The sequence below is a fragment of the Lactuca serriola genome, chromosome 5 (assembly GCF_051521515.1).
Source record: "Lactuca serriola cultivar US96UC23 chromosome 5, Lser_US96UC23_V15, whole genome shotgun sequence".
NCBI lineage: Eukaryota > Viridiplantae > Streptophyta > Magnoliopsida > Asterales > Asteraceae > Lactuca > Lactuca serriola.
In genome coordinates this window covers 312030350-312045353 of record NC_136412.1, presented here as the reverse complement: position 1 = coordinate 312045353, position 15004 = coordinate 312030350, and the positions used below count along the sequence as shown (strand labels likewise).

Sequence of the window (15004 nt, the reverse complement as noted above, 5' to 3'; positions counted from 1 at the left end):
ATAATGTTTGATGTTTTAAATAATTATATTGATATAAATTAAAACATTAACCAAATAAATTATAAAAAATTAGTTAAAAATAACAACTATAAATAATATTAAACCATATATACTATTTAATTTTATTGATGTGTAACTCGCGAGTAGAAATCATTCAAACAATTGAGATTATGACGTTATAATAGATGTATATATTATCATATAACTCAAAATAATCAATATATTATATCAAATTTAACAACAACGTTAGTGTTATATTTTAAAAAATATATATATATTTGTAAAGACTTCAACTATATAAGTGTTTTAAAGAGGTATGAAATTGAGATGAAAAGCTTGAATACATTCAATAATTTACGTGCCTTATATAGGCAAATTACACAAAGGAAATAAGCATATTTACAGGAGATGACATAGGAGCTAATCTAGGGATTTGACAGCACATGTAAATATCTTTTGAAATATACACTATAAATATAAATGGGTTATGTTGACCCGGTGGATCCGGTATCCTTAATACGCCCCTGCAAGATGGAGGATCCGTCGGATACACCAATCTTGGATCGATTTCGTAGGAACGGTGCTCGTGATAGAGGTTTTGTTAACATATTAGCAAGTTGATCATGCGAGTTGATATGAAGAACTCGGAGAAGGCCACTAGAGACTTGTTCCCGAACAAAATGATAGTCCAAAGCTACATGCTTCATTCGTGAGTGATAGACTGGATTTTCACATAAATACGTAGCACCAGTGTTATCACAAAATAGGGTCGGTGTTTGCGTGGCTGATAGTCCCAATTCTTTCAGTAAGTTCTTTAACCAGAGGATTTCAGCAGAGGCATTGGCTAAAGCCTTGTACTCAGCTTCAGTGGAGGAACGAGAGACCGACTTTTTCCTGGTAGACCTCCATGAGACTATGTTTGTACCAAGATATCAAATGTATGTTGTAGTAGATCTACCCGCATCATGAACACCACCCTAATCAGAATCAGAGAAAGCCGAGAGAGTGAGAGGAGAGTTACGGTTTAGGAATAGGCCATAATGAATGGTTCCTTTAAGGTATCGAAGAAGACGTTTGAGGGATTTCCAATGAGATTGTCGAGGAGCATGCATGAATTGAGAGAGTTTGTTGACGGCAAAGGAGATATCTGGGCTAGTAAATGCTAAGTATTGAAGAGAACCGACAAGCTTACGGTAAGGAGTGACATCAACGGTAGGTGATGAGTCAGTAGCAGACAAAGGATCAGTGGAACTAAGAGGGGTAGTTACATCTTTGGCACCATCCATGTGAAATTGATTAAGTACCTCTTGAATGTGACGATGTTGAGATAGGAAGAGGCCTGAAGTTGTGGGAATAACTTCAACACCTAGGAAATAATGGAGGATGCCAAGATCTTTTAATGAAAATTTGGTGCTTAAGGCATTGATGAAGTGATTTAGAAATATGGAATCATTTCCTGTGAGAACAATATCATCTACATAAACCATAAAGTAGCAAGTGATATTATGGCGTTTGTAGATGAACAGAGAGGCATCTGCTAATGACTTTTGAAAGCCAAATTGAAGAAGGAAGGTGGTGAGCTTGGTGTACCAAGCTTTAGGAGCTTGTTTTAGTCCGTATATGGATTTTTTGAGCTTGCATATGTGGTGAGGGAATTGGGGATGAACATACCCCGGAGGTTGAGTCATAAAGACTTCTTCATGAAGGGTTCCTTGAAGGAAGGCATTGTTGACGTCTAGTTGTCGTAATGGCCAATTTTTTGATAAGGCGATGGAGAGAATGGTACGAATGGTGACATGACTGAAGGTATCAAAGTAATCTTTGCCATACTTCTGGAGAAAGCCTTTAGCAACGAGACGTGCTTTGTATTTATCAATGGCGCCATCGGGTTTTCGTTTAACACGAAATATCCACTTGCAACTAATGGGGGTGTGAGATGTTGGAGGTACAAGTTCCCAGGTTTGATTTTGAAGAAGGGCATTGAATTCTAAGTCCATGGCATTATGCCATTTGGGGTCTCTTAGAGCTTGGTTATGGGTGGATGGCTCAAGTGATGGTGGAATTGGGTGAAGGGTGGTGGAATTGATAAAATTAGAATTGAAATATTTGGGATTGCATTTACGGGAGCATGGGGGAGGTAAGGTAGTGGTCTGGGATATTAGGGAGTTTAGTTGAGAGGTGGGGTGAGATGTGATGATAGGTGAAGTGGAAGAAGATGTTGATGATGGAGTAGTGGAGTTATGGGAGTGATTGGGTAAAGAGGAAGAAGATAGTGGGGATGGTGAGGAGGGTGAAGTGTTGGGCATCGGTGTAGGAGAAGTTGGTAGAGAAGTATTTGGCGTAGTAATGACAGGTGCAGTAGTATATGCCTTTCGAATGGTGGTGGGAAGTGGGTTTTGGTCTGGATCAAGATGAATAGATGGTTTTGGAAGGAATTCGGCAACTGTAGGGAGAGGTAGTGGGGTGGAATTAATGGTAGGATAAGGGAAAATGTGTTCCACAAATTCAACATGTCGTGAATGGTAGAGACGATGGGAGACCGGGTCGTAGCATTTATAAGCTGATTTAGAGGATGAGTATCCAAGAAAAATACACTTGGTGGAGCGTGGGTGGAGTTTGGTGGAGGCATAAGGACGCAACCACGGGTAACATAGACAACCGAACGATTTTAGTCTTTGGTAACCTGGTGGAGCATTGTATAGTTGCTGGTATGGAGATTGAAAATCAAGAATAGGTGTAGGCAGACGATTGATAAGGTGAACTGCCGTTTGAAAAGCATGGGACCAGAAGATAAGAGGTAATTGGGCATGATGTAAGAGGGAAAGACCGGTTTCTACAATGTGTATGTGTCGTCTTTCAGCCACTCCATTCTGTTCAGGAGTGTGTGGGGGAGTGGTGAAATGAGATATCCCATGTTCTTGTAGGTAAGAAGTAAGGGAGATATACTCTCCTCCATTATCTGTGAATAAGGAGACCAGCGGAGTGTTATAATATTTTTCAACTAAAGTTTTAAATTTAGGAAATAATATGGAAACATCAGATTTTCGCTTCATAGGATAAATCCATGTGTATTTGGAATAAAAATCAACAAATATGACATAATAGGCGTAGCCATCGTTTGATTTTTGAATTGGACCCCAAACATCTGAATAGACAAGTTCTAGTTGTTTGGAGGCTTTAAAAGAATTAACACCAAAGGGCATTTTATGACTTTTATTCATGGAACAAGCATCACAGTGAAACGAAACATCAGACATTTTATTGTAATCAAGTCCTAAACTTTTAATAAGAATCTTGAGAACTTTTATTAACGGATGACCAAGCTTGTGATGCCAAGATAGAAGTGATCTGTTGGATGCTGTGATGGAATTTATTTGTGGAAGATTGCGAAGAGAATGAATGGCAGCATAGTAAATGTCATTGATGTTCACTCCCCACATGAGATGCACCCCCGTGTGTAGGTCCTTAACCAAGAAATGATTGGGAAAAAATTCAACAGAAACATTGTTAGACTTGCATAGTTTTGCAACAGAAACAAGATTATTGCGTAATTGAGGGACGAATAAAACATTTTGCAAGTTTAAGGAACGTAATTGAGTGGAAAGTGTGGTGTTTCCAATGTGAGATATAGAAAGGCTTTTACCGTTTCCTTGTACAATCTCATCAGGCCCGCTGTACTCCGATAGGGTGTGTAATGATGAAGGATTGGAGGCAACATGGTGAGATGCGCCACTATCAAACATCCATGGTGGTGTTGGTGAGCTTGGTCGAGCCGAAGAAGTGTTAACAGTCGGGTTTGTTGGTGATGTCATGGAGAGTGTGATATTGTTTTCTTTAAGAAAACGTGCTAACTTCTTGCATTCTTTAGTATCATGACCTGGAATATGACAATATTGACAAAAAGTGGGGTTTCGATTACTACGTTGGGAAAAGTTATTTCCACTTTGTTGTCCTTGATAACGGTTGGGTCTTGATCCAGAGTTGTTGGACCTGTTTGTGTAACGAGTGTCATTGTTATATCTGGGAGTGTGGCGATTTGAGTGTTTTTGAGTATTGTTCACTGTTGCTATGATCGGTGCTGACTGGGTGTTTTTGATCGACCTCTCATGATCCACAAGTTTATCAAACAGATCAGGAAAAGTAATTGGGGTGTCTGTGAATTTTAAGGCAACAGAGATATGAGTGTAATCGTCACCCAGTTGCCCTAATATGTGAACAATTAGGTCTTCTTCATCTACCGGACTTTGTGCTAAAGCAAGTTCATCAGCAATGGTCTTCATCTCATGAAGAAATTCCGAAATCGGTCGTGCACTTTTTGGATTATTAGCGAGTCTTGATTTTAAGGAGATTATTCGAGACCTGGAAACACTCGAGTAGCTGTCGGTCAAACGCTTGAAGGCTTGACGAGAGGTCTCTGCAGAAGAGACAATAGGTTGAATTGTGTCGGAACAACTTCCAAGTAAAGCATCGAGAAGGTTCTGATCTTGGCGAAACCATGGAAGATAAGCCGGATTAGGCTTTGTGATATTAGTGGGTAGAAATTTTGAAGGCGCCTCAACAGAACCATCAATATAGCTGTCTAGACCAAGACCGGTTAGAGTAGCTTGGACCTGTTTTCTCCAAACAAGGAAATTGTTGGAGGTAAGTTTAATCGGAAAATGGGTGTGTGCAATGACTTCAACAATGATGGACATGGTGATCTAAAGAGGAAGGAACAGAAGGGGATTTGGATCGAAGGAAACTCAGTGGAGCTATTTGGTGCTCTGATACCATAACACTACTAGAAAAAAGGGTGTTTTCCTACGGATAATAGCTACGGAAAATTTCCGTAGCTAATTAGCTACGGAATGGCTACGGATTAGCTACAGAATGGGACGCCCTAATTTAGTAACGAAATAGCTACGGAATAGCTACAGATGCTATTCCGTAGTTATTTTGTAGTTAATTAGCTACAGAATAGCTACGAAATAACTACGGATGTTAGTCCGTAGTTATTCCGTAGCTAATTAGCTACGGAATACGAAATAGTTACGGATGTTAACCCGTAACTATTCCGTAGCTAATTAGCTACAGAATGGCTACGGAATAGCTACAGATACAATATTAAACCATTAAATGAGTAAATGATCTCGAAGGTGCAAACGACTTTATGAACACTATTAATAACTATAAGTTGTTGAAAATAAAGATACTCATGTATAACAGAGGTGGGAAAAAAACGAAGAGAAAAAAACGATGTTTAATGCCCGAAAAATCAAAAATAAGAAAAATATGTAGCTACTCCGTAGCTAATTAGCTACAAATTTTTTTTATTTTTTATTTTTTGGGCACCAAACGTCGTTTTTTTTTTGCTTCGTTTTTTTACACCTCTATTATACATGATTATCTATACTTTCACCAACTTATAGATATTAATATCATTCATAAAGTCGTGTGCACCTTCGGGATCAAGAATTCGTTTCATAGTTTTAACAATGTAATTACTATACTTTTCACCAAATTGTGATGAATTTATTTTTGTATATGTATATTTACATACATGAAAGAGTTGTGGTATATGTGTACGTGTAGTATGTATACGTGTTTGTGCGTATTTATATGTGAATGTAGATCATAAGCGTGTTAAACCATTAAACGAGTCATGGATCCCGTATGTGTACACGACTTTACGAATGATATTAATAGCTATAAGTTGGTGAAAATATAGATAATCATGTATAATAGGGGTGTGAAAAAAACGAAGCGGAAAAAACGACGTTTGGTACCCGAAAAATCGAAAATAAGAAATATTCGTAGCTAATCCGTAGCTAATTAGCTACGGAATTCTAACGGAAAACATATTCCGTAGCTAATCCGTAGCTAATTACCTACGGATTAGCTACGGAATATGCTTTCCGTTAGAATTCCGTAGCTAATCCGTAGCTAATTAGCTACGGATTAGCTACGGATTTTTCTAATTTTCGATTTTTCGGGCACCAAACGTCGTTTTCTTCGCTTCGTTTTTTTCACACCTCTACTATACATGGTTATCTATACTTTCACTAACTTATAGTTATTAATATCGTTCATAAAGCTGTGTGCACATACGAGATCCATTACTCGTTTAATGGTTTAACACTATAATTCTTATGAATACGTTCACATACATCTCACAAACACGTTTACCTACATGTTGATGATGACGATGATGATCATCATCATGACCATCATCATCATCACCATCACCATCATCATCATCATCATCATCACCACCACCACCATCATCATCATCATCATCATCACCACCACCACCACTATCACCATCACCATCTCCATCATCATCACCATCACCATCACCACCATCATTATCATCATCATCACCACCACCACCATCATCACCATCATCATCATCTGTTGGATATAGTGTCTAAGTCCATAACATTATTTGGTATGTACTTGACCCAGACCGGCATGGTCCATCTGGGTTGCTTCGCATTGTAATACTTGGATAGACTAGATAAGAGAATAAGGCACTTATGATTATTAATATATTATAAGTTCTAATATATTAATAATAGTATTATTTAATTAGTATTGATCAAGTATTAATCTAGTATTAATTTGGACCAAAGTTGCTAGTTTTGACATACCATATGGACCATTCTTGTAATTTTGTCTAATAATAATAATGGAAATAATAGTAATAATAATGGAAATAATAATAATAATAACAATAATAATAATAATAATAATAATAATAGAGGAATGCAAGTTGGTATAGTATAAATTTAAATAAAAAGCCTCTATGTTGTGGATGTGGCATTCCCGACCTTTTGGTAAATACCTTGACATTATACATAAGATACTCGTGTTCGAATCCGTTACACTACATCTTCTTTAGCCTTCGTTTGTTTTTTTAGCTTCCTAAATATTTCTAGGTTATCCGCTTCCTTTTCCCACAAATATTTCGAGTCTGCTCTCCAAAATTTTCATTCCCGTTTCACCCAATTTTGGATTCCCGCTTTGTCTGCTTCTCCTATATCCTCCGTCCTTCTCTTGCAGCCTTAGCTTCTCTTCTGATCATCGTGTTACCTCTCTCGTTCGTGTTCCCTCTCTCGACTCAACGAATGAAGTAAACCGGCGACAACTTCCGTTTCCGAGCATCGCGTCGACAACTTCAATCGACGGCGACAACTTTTGGTTCGTCGACAGCTTCTGCAAAGGTTAGTCGACATTAGATCATTTGTTCTTTTCAAAATCGTTTGTTCTTTCTGCAACATCACATAATGATTTTTTAAAATTGTTTGTTCTTTCTTCATCTTTCTAAAATCATTTGCTGTTTCTTCATCTTTTTGAATTATTAGTTGGATTTGTGTCTCGGTTGTAACAGTTGTAATAGGTAGGGAAGAAGGGTATTTGATTCGGGTAATTTCTTGACCAAAATCTTTAATTTTTTTGTGTATGAAACCATCTGCCCACCAAGTGTTCGATTAATTGCCTGAGTGAAGGGTATTTGGATTCGGGTAATTTCTTGACCAAAATTTTGGTCCCTTGGTCATTTGTGAAGTTATCAAGAACGATGTATTGAAGATGTAGGTGATTTTGTTTTGGTTCCCGGTTGTTTATGTTGCTAAAATGGTGGAGTAGCTGAGCATGTGATGGTACAAAACAGATGCAAACAGGAAGATGGTCAATGGTGGTGTTTGGTGGTTGGAGCAAAAATGAATGGAGCAGATAGTGGTATTTGGCTGTTTGTGTATGTAGCAAACATACAGATTGGATTACAGGTTAGTTCTTCATCCCTCAATTATTAGTTTTATGTGTGTATGTGTATTTGGCTGTTTGTGTATGTAGCAAACATACAGATTGGATTACAGGTTACTTCTTCATCCCTTAATTATTAGTTTTATGTGTGTATGTATATTTAGCTGTTTGTGTATGTAGAAACATACATATTAGATTACAGGTTAGTTCTCCATCCATCAATTATTAGTTTTATGTGTGTATGTGTATGTAGCAAGAACATAGATTGGTTTTGCATGTCTAAAATTGAATATATTTTTTCATTTTTTCAGCTCTATTGATCTCTCAAGCACCACAACAGATTTATGCAGTGAGTTCTGTAAAAGGCTTAAAGGGTTTCTTGCGACATGGCCTCCTTGAAGTCCCCAACCTCATATCAATAAACTTCTCAGATCAAAGGGTTTTTTTTATCATAGTTTCATGTTATAATGTTATATTTATTAAGTTTTTTGATATATATATATATATATATATATATATATATATATATATATATATTATAATGTTATACAATCTACTTATCAATATCATCTTATGTTTAACAAGTTCAGGTTTCTTTTACTGGACAAGGTGACACAGTCCATGAAGCAGTTATCTGGAGGCCAAAAAACTGTAGTAGCTGACTTGTGTAATAGTTTCCGGTTGGTTGCCCTTCATGAAGCTTTCTGGTGTTGTAAATAGTAACATATTTTTTAGTTTGACCAAATTTTTTATTTTGTTGTATAGATGATGTTTATTCTAATATTTATTTTTGGAAAATGATGTTTTTGTAATGTGTTAGACACTAATGTATTTTACATTTTGTAGTTTAATGTAATGAAATTTTGTTTCATTTTGACCAAATTAATTGTTATTTTATTTAAAAAAAATATTATTTTTTTTTTAAAAATAAAATGTAATTAGCTACGGATTACCTACAGAAAATCCGTAGCCATTTACTTCCGTAGCTATTCTGTAGCTATTTGGATCTGTAGCTATTTCGTAGCTATTTAGTTCCGTAGCTATTCCGTAGCTATTCAATTCCGTAGCTATTCTGTAGGAAATCCGTAACTATTTATTTCTGTAGCTATAGTAGCTACTGAAAATTCCGTAGCTATTCCGTAGTGATTCCGTAGCTACAATTTAGCCACGGGCCATTATGCTACAACCAATTTTCCGTAGCAATTCCGTAGCTATCCGCTTATAGCTACGGATTGTGCTGTAGCTATTGTACCAATTTTCTAGCAGTGTAAAGAGGTATGAAATTGAGATGAAAAGCTTGAATACATTCAATAATTTACGTGCCTTATATAGGCAAATTACACAAAGGAAATAAGCATATTTACAGGAGATGACATAAGAGCTAATCTAGGGATTTGACAGCACATGTAAATATCTTTTGAAATATACACTATAAATATAAATGGGTTATGTTAACCCGGTGGATCCGGTATCCTTAATATGTTTCTGCGCATTACAATGTCAACTCAAATATAAATTTCAGTTCCATTTAAAAAAAACTAAAAAATATTTTGTAAATAGTTAAAAGTAATAAATTGTAGTGATAAAAGCAAAAACTAAATTGTAATCTCAATTTAACTAAAATATTTCTTAAATATATTTAATAAAATAGTTCGTTCCCATGGTATAACCCACGAGTATCGAATTCTATTTTCTTCTTCCCAACAATATGGGACAAAATGGCTAGTGCATCAATGAGTATATATAAGGAACTTAAAAGAAACCTATTTTTCTTAATGTTGTCCAGGATTCTACCCAAACAAGATTTTTTATTTGTTATGATATAATATAATATATTACAAAATATAGTATGATATATTATACGGAGTAAATGTTTTTTTGTACGTAAATTTCTAAGGCAAATCTTTTTCTTCAAAACCAAAGCTTTAACTTTTATAATATTATACAACTTTTATAAAGTGATATAAAAATAAATAAAATATATCTCTAGACCCGGAAACTCTATAGGCAGAAGAATAAAGGCAAACAAAAAAAAGTAAAAATCAAAAATTGAAGTTATATATAAAATGTTATCAAATAGTTTTTATAGTTTATAGACATACTTGATGGTGTTTATAGTAGTGAAATGTTGAAGTTTAACTAAACTGAAATGAGAAAAACACAAAATTGGAACGAATAAATTGGAAAATAAGACAATTAGTCGCAAGGCAAATACATAAAAGTAGAGTAGTCAACCATTTATTTAAATAAACATCATGAACAAATATAACCAACTATAGTTTAGCGATTATAAGATTTATCGCGACAACAGTTTCGGAGGAGTCAAGGATTAACTTGACTTGATCCAACCTGTAACCAACTGTAACAGCACTATCTTCATGAACTACGTGGACAGTGGCACCCAACATCTCTTCCTCTATCTTCTTTGCTGCATCTTCTCCTTTCATCCCCACGAGTTCTTGCAAGGTCATCTTCAAAACTGCAATATATCATTCATCGACATCACTTTGTACCACATTTCAATTACTTATCAAACTAACAATCAATCAATCCATTCATATTCATATATGTGATGATGTTATACTGAATTAATTGAAAGAAGATTGGAAATCAACTTACATGGATCAGGGTCCCAAACTACCTCAGGGAATGTGAGTTGCAGGTTCTTCTTCTCCTCGGCCATTGCAATTTTATTGAAGTTATTGGGAATCCAATGCTTTAACATAATTTTATAAATTATAGAAGAAGAAAGGAGAAGAAGAAATGAGACCCAAACAAAAGTTTGTTTGAACGCTGGCATTTTCATCTATAAAAGTTATTGACGTTCCCAAATTACAAACTTGTATAAATTATAGAAGAAGTAATGAGAGCTAAATAGCTAACACACTTCTATATATATTAGCTGATAAATGGGCTCTTATAATATTTTGTTGCAGACCAATGACCATATCGATTTTTCATGATAAAAATTTTCCAATATTTACCGGAGTAATAAAGTTTCGTGATTTAGTGGAGAAAAAGTTGATCAAAAAAGCCACGTACGTCAAATGGATGGGGACATGATATAACTAATGGCTATTGAATTATTAGACGAATAATTATCTTGTAAAGACCAACAAGGAAAAAGCTAAGGGTGATCAGAAAAATGACTTATCACTATATTAGGTAATGTTTTTCAAACTCGTTACCTTTCTTACTAGTAGCATTAAAGAATGAAATTGGTGATTATTTCAAATTATTATAAAAACATAATAAATCTGTTAAATATCATAATATCATGACTTGATCAATTTTATATTATCCAAAGAATAACCTCATGAATCAAACGATTAAAATATAAGATTAAGGTGAAGCGGTTAACAACTTTTGAGTTTTTATAATTACACAGAATCATCAAAATTGGTGATACGTTAAAGTGAATGTTACAAAATATTTTGGTTCAAGTACCTTTTTCAGTTATTGGTCAATTGGTCATGGACATGTTACGTGGTTTCATTTTATTTGGAAAATAATTTTTATCACCAACTTTATTCGAATTTAGCCCATGTGAAGTAACAGTTTTACTCTCATACTTTTTATCTTTATTATTAAACTTTAGAGAAAACTGAAACAAAAACTTCTTTGTTTTTGAATGTCTATTCACACATCCATCATACTTTTAAATATATATTATACATATATTGGCTACAAGGAGACTTGCATATCCTCAACCTTTGGTTATAGAGTATATTGGTACACATGTTATATCCCTTTTGTTTGAGTATTCTTTGATCTTTGGTTTCATAGTTGCAGATTTTGTCATTTTAAACTAGTTTTGTTATAGATTTGGTCTCCGTCAAACTTAAAAAATAAAAAAATAGAAAATTGTTTTATTTTATAAATATCATTTTACATCTTTATATTTTATAATGTTTTGTCTAATAAAATTCCAAAGGGCACACACCTCACACCCCACCCCCTATTCCCCTTTCGCTACTAGGTGTACACTTCCTTCTTTAAGGGTGAAAATTGGTCATTCCCTATAGTTACTAGATGTACATTTCCTTCTTTAGGGGTGAAAATTGATCATGTTTGATCATGTTTAATAATTTTTGTGTTGACTTATTTAATTAAACAAGGAAAAATGTCATAATAAACCTGAGTTGATCACTGTGGCGGACGCAAAACATTTTCATAGGGGTGACACTAATTTTTTTTTCCAAATAAATTTATATTAGTAGTGTCACTCATGTTTTAAGCCGGTACACCCAATAGAAAAAACATTAAATTTTTTTTTACACTACGTACCGGCGTCGGAGTAGTGGCCCGGGACCTCTGGGGCACCACTAAGTCCGCCAATGGTTGATCATTTTTGTGTTGACTTATTTAATTAAACAAATGATAAGTTATAATAAATCTCAAGTTAGGCTTAAAATGTCGGTTTTACCCTTTGACAAGATTTTAGTTCGTTTATGCCGTAAACTTGTAATATTTTTTTCAAATTTTCCATTCTTACAGGTTAAACCGGTCACCTGTACAGGTGGCAAGCCACATGTGTGCTGATTAGGCTAGATTTGCTGATGTGCCTTTGCCTCCTCAAAGTCACAAAGCCACAAGTTTACCCCTAATCTCAAAAGGGTTTCTTGTGTTTCCTATCTAGAAAAAAAATCATATATATTGTATACCACTTAAACAATTTGAATATATTTTTGATTTTGATTTTGATTTTGATTTTGATTATTATTATTATTATTATTATTATTATTATTATTATTATTATTATTATTATTATTATTTCTTCGAATTTTCAATATAATTATGTATTTTCTTTATTATCAATATATATATTTTTTGTTTTCTCGTATTTTCACTATAAATGCATTTTTTCGTATTATCAATATAACTATTCTTTTTTCTTTGTATTTTCAATATAAATAGTTAAATACATATATTTTGTATTTTCAATATAAATACTTATATGTCTTATATCAATATAACTATCTTTATTCGTATTTTCAATATAAATATGTAGATTTCATATATATTATATAAATTTGATAAATGTATAAATACATTTTAAATGCATTATAATTAAACATGTTCTCGACCGAATAATTCAAATACGCATTCATAAAGTGAATAATACAAAAACAATACATATTTATATACTATAAACGAAATCTATGTATTTATATTGAAAATATGAAAAAACACAGTTTTATTGATATAAGGTATATAAGTATTTATATTGAAAAATACAAAATATATCTATTTAACTATTTATATTGAAAGTATGAACAAAAAAAATACTTAAATTAATAATACACAAAAATGCATTTATAGTGAGAATCGAAACAACAAAAAATAGTTTTTATATTGATAATAAAAAAAATACATAATGATATTGAAAATTCGAAGAAAATAATAATAATAATAATAATAATAATAATAATAATAATAATAATAAATGTATTCCAAAAAGTTTTTATATTGATAATAAAAAATATTGAAAATTCGAAGAAATAATAATAATAATAATAATAATAATAATAATAATAATAATAAGTGTATTGAAATTGTTTAAGCGGTATACAATATATATGATATTTATATAAAGGGAGATGGTTTGTACACAATAATTTTTCTCCATACACAACAATTGATGCTTTAAAATGTTGTATTATACAACTCTATAATGCATAAACTGTTGTGTATGACAAAAAATTGTTGTGTACATCCCTTATGTAAAACACAAGTAGGCTTTGAGCCTAGTGGTAAACTTGTGGATTTGTAAATAGGGATAATGACTTACAAGAGTAATATATTTTCTAATTTGTACACATTTAGTCACTGACTTTTTTTTCGTCCACATTTACCCTTCAACTTGTTAAACTGTACACATTTAGTCCTTATGACCGGCTACTCCAGGTTAACCGGTAAAAAGGACTTAATAGGGTAATATATTTCTCATTTTGTACACATTTAGTCCTTAATATTTTTGTATACATTTAGTCTTTAATATATTTTTTTTATTGCAAAATAAGTCATTTTTGTTTTTGTACTCATTCAGTACTTATAAATAATTTCTTTAGATTTTCTCACAACATCTTATGTAGATAGCCATATGATGGTGAGATAGGTTGAGGTGAGCCTGCTATATGTTGTAGTGCGGGCCAACTGTGAGCCATAGTCACGGATGCTCGAGAAGAGCGGTTGGGTTAAGGCGGCATGCCGACAATCTTTGGGTATTCCGGTCCGATGACTAATTAGACCTGTTGCATGTTGGCATTCCAGTCCAATGACTGCTTGGGCCAATGTATTCCAATCTGATGAGTGTGGAGCCGTTATACATGATAATACGTTTGTTGTATCACGTATTTTGGGGGAAACTCGCTAAACTTTGTGTTTAACCAGTTGTTTATGTTTTCAGATTCTATCATTGATCGTGGGAAGGGGAAGACATGACAGTACACACTCATCAACAGTATTGAGGATTTCACGTTTCTTATGTTACTATGATTTTCGATAAATGTATTTTGGAATAAACGTTTTTTTCTTAATAATGGATTTATAACTAGGGAGTTTTGCCTTAATTAAAAATGAAAATTTTTTGTTTTGAAAATGAGACGTTACACATAAACATCAACAACCCCACACACTTCATCAATAATTGTCCTACGTAAGATGTCGTAAGAAAAACCTAAAGAAATCATTCATAAGTACTGAATGAGTATAAAAACAAAAATGACTTATTTTGAAACAAAAAAATACTAAGGACTAAATGTGTACAAAAATATTAAGGACTAAATGTGTACAAAATGAGAATATATTACCCTATTAAGTCATTTTTACCGGCTAACCTGGAGTAACCGGTCATAAGGACTGAATGTGTACAGTTTAATAAGTTGAAGGGGTAAATGTGGACGAAAAAAAAACTCAATGACCAAATGTGTACAAATCAAAAAATATATTACCCTTTTAAGTCATTATCCCTTGTGAATATGAGGTTAGGGTTCTATTCTTGCCGTCTTCATTTTCATAAATAAACCAAAATCTTGTCAAGGGTAAAATCGATATTTTCATAAATAAATCATTATGACATTATCCGATTAGTTATTAAGTTGGGTATTTATGTTTGTAAGTTACATTAATTCAAACATAGATTCAAAAAAACACGGGTAGGAGATACATGAAAGCTAGTGTCGAGTGTACATAGTATATATGAATAAAGCCATTGGATCAACACAGTTCAATCTTGAGTTGATGAGGCTGACCATGAGAT

At 33.5% G+C, this 15004-nt stretch overlaps 2 long non-coding RNA genes across 5 annotated transcripts; one reads left to right on the top strand and one right to left on the bottom strand.

Annotated features, from left to right (window-relative positions):
- Window positions 1-6883: 6883 nt before the first annotated feature.
- On the top strand, window positions 6884-8614 carry LOC145054947 (uncharacterized). Of its 4 annotated transcripts, XR_013685027.1 has the most exons (4): window positions 6884-7202; window positions 7370-7766; window positions 8055-8182; window positions 8334-8614. It is a non-coding gene; the product is annotated as an uncharacterized LOC145054947 (long non-coding RNA). The 4 variants fall into 4 exon arrangements; XR_013685024.1 differs by lacking the exon at window positions 6884-7202 and having other exon boundaries at window positions 7209-7766; XR_013685026.1 differs by lacking the exon at window positions 6884-7202 and having other exon boundaries at window positions 7209-7766; window positions 8329-8614.
- A 1325-nt stretch (window positions 8615-9939) lies between these two features.
- Window positions 9940-10685, bottom strand: LOC145051818 (uncharacterized). The gene is made up of 2 exons (XR_013683832.1): window positions 10363-10685; window positions 9940-10222 (listed from the first exon to the last, which is right to left on the bottom strand). It is a non-coding gene; the product is annotated as an uncharacterized LOC145051818 (long non-coding RNA).
- Window positions 10686-15004: the final 4319 nt, after the last annotated feature.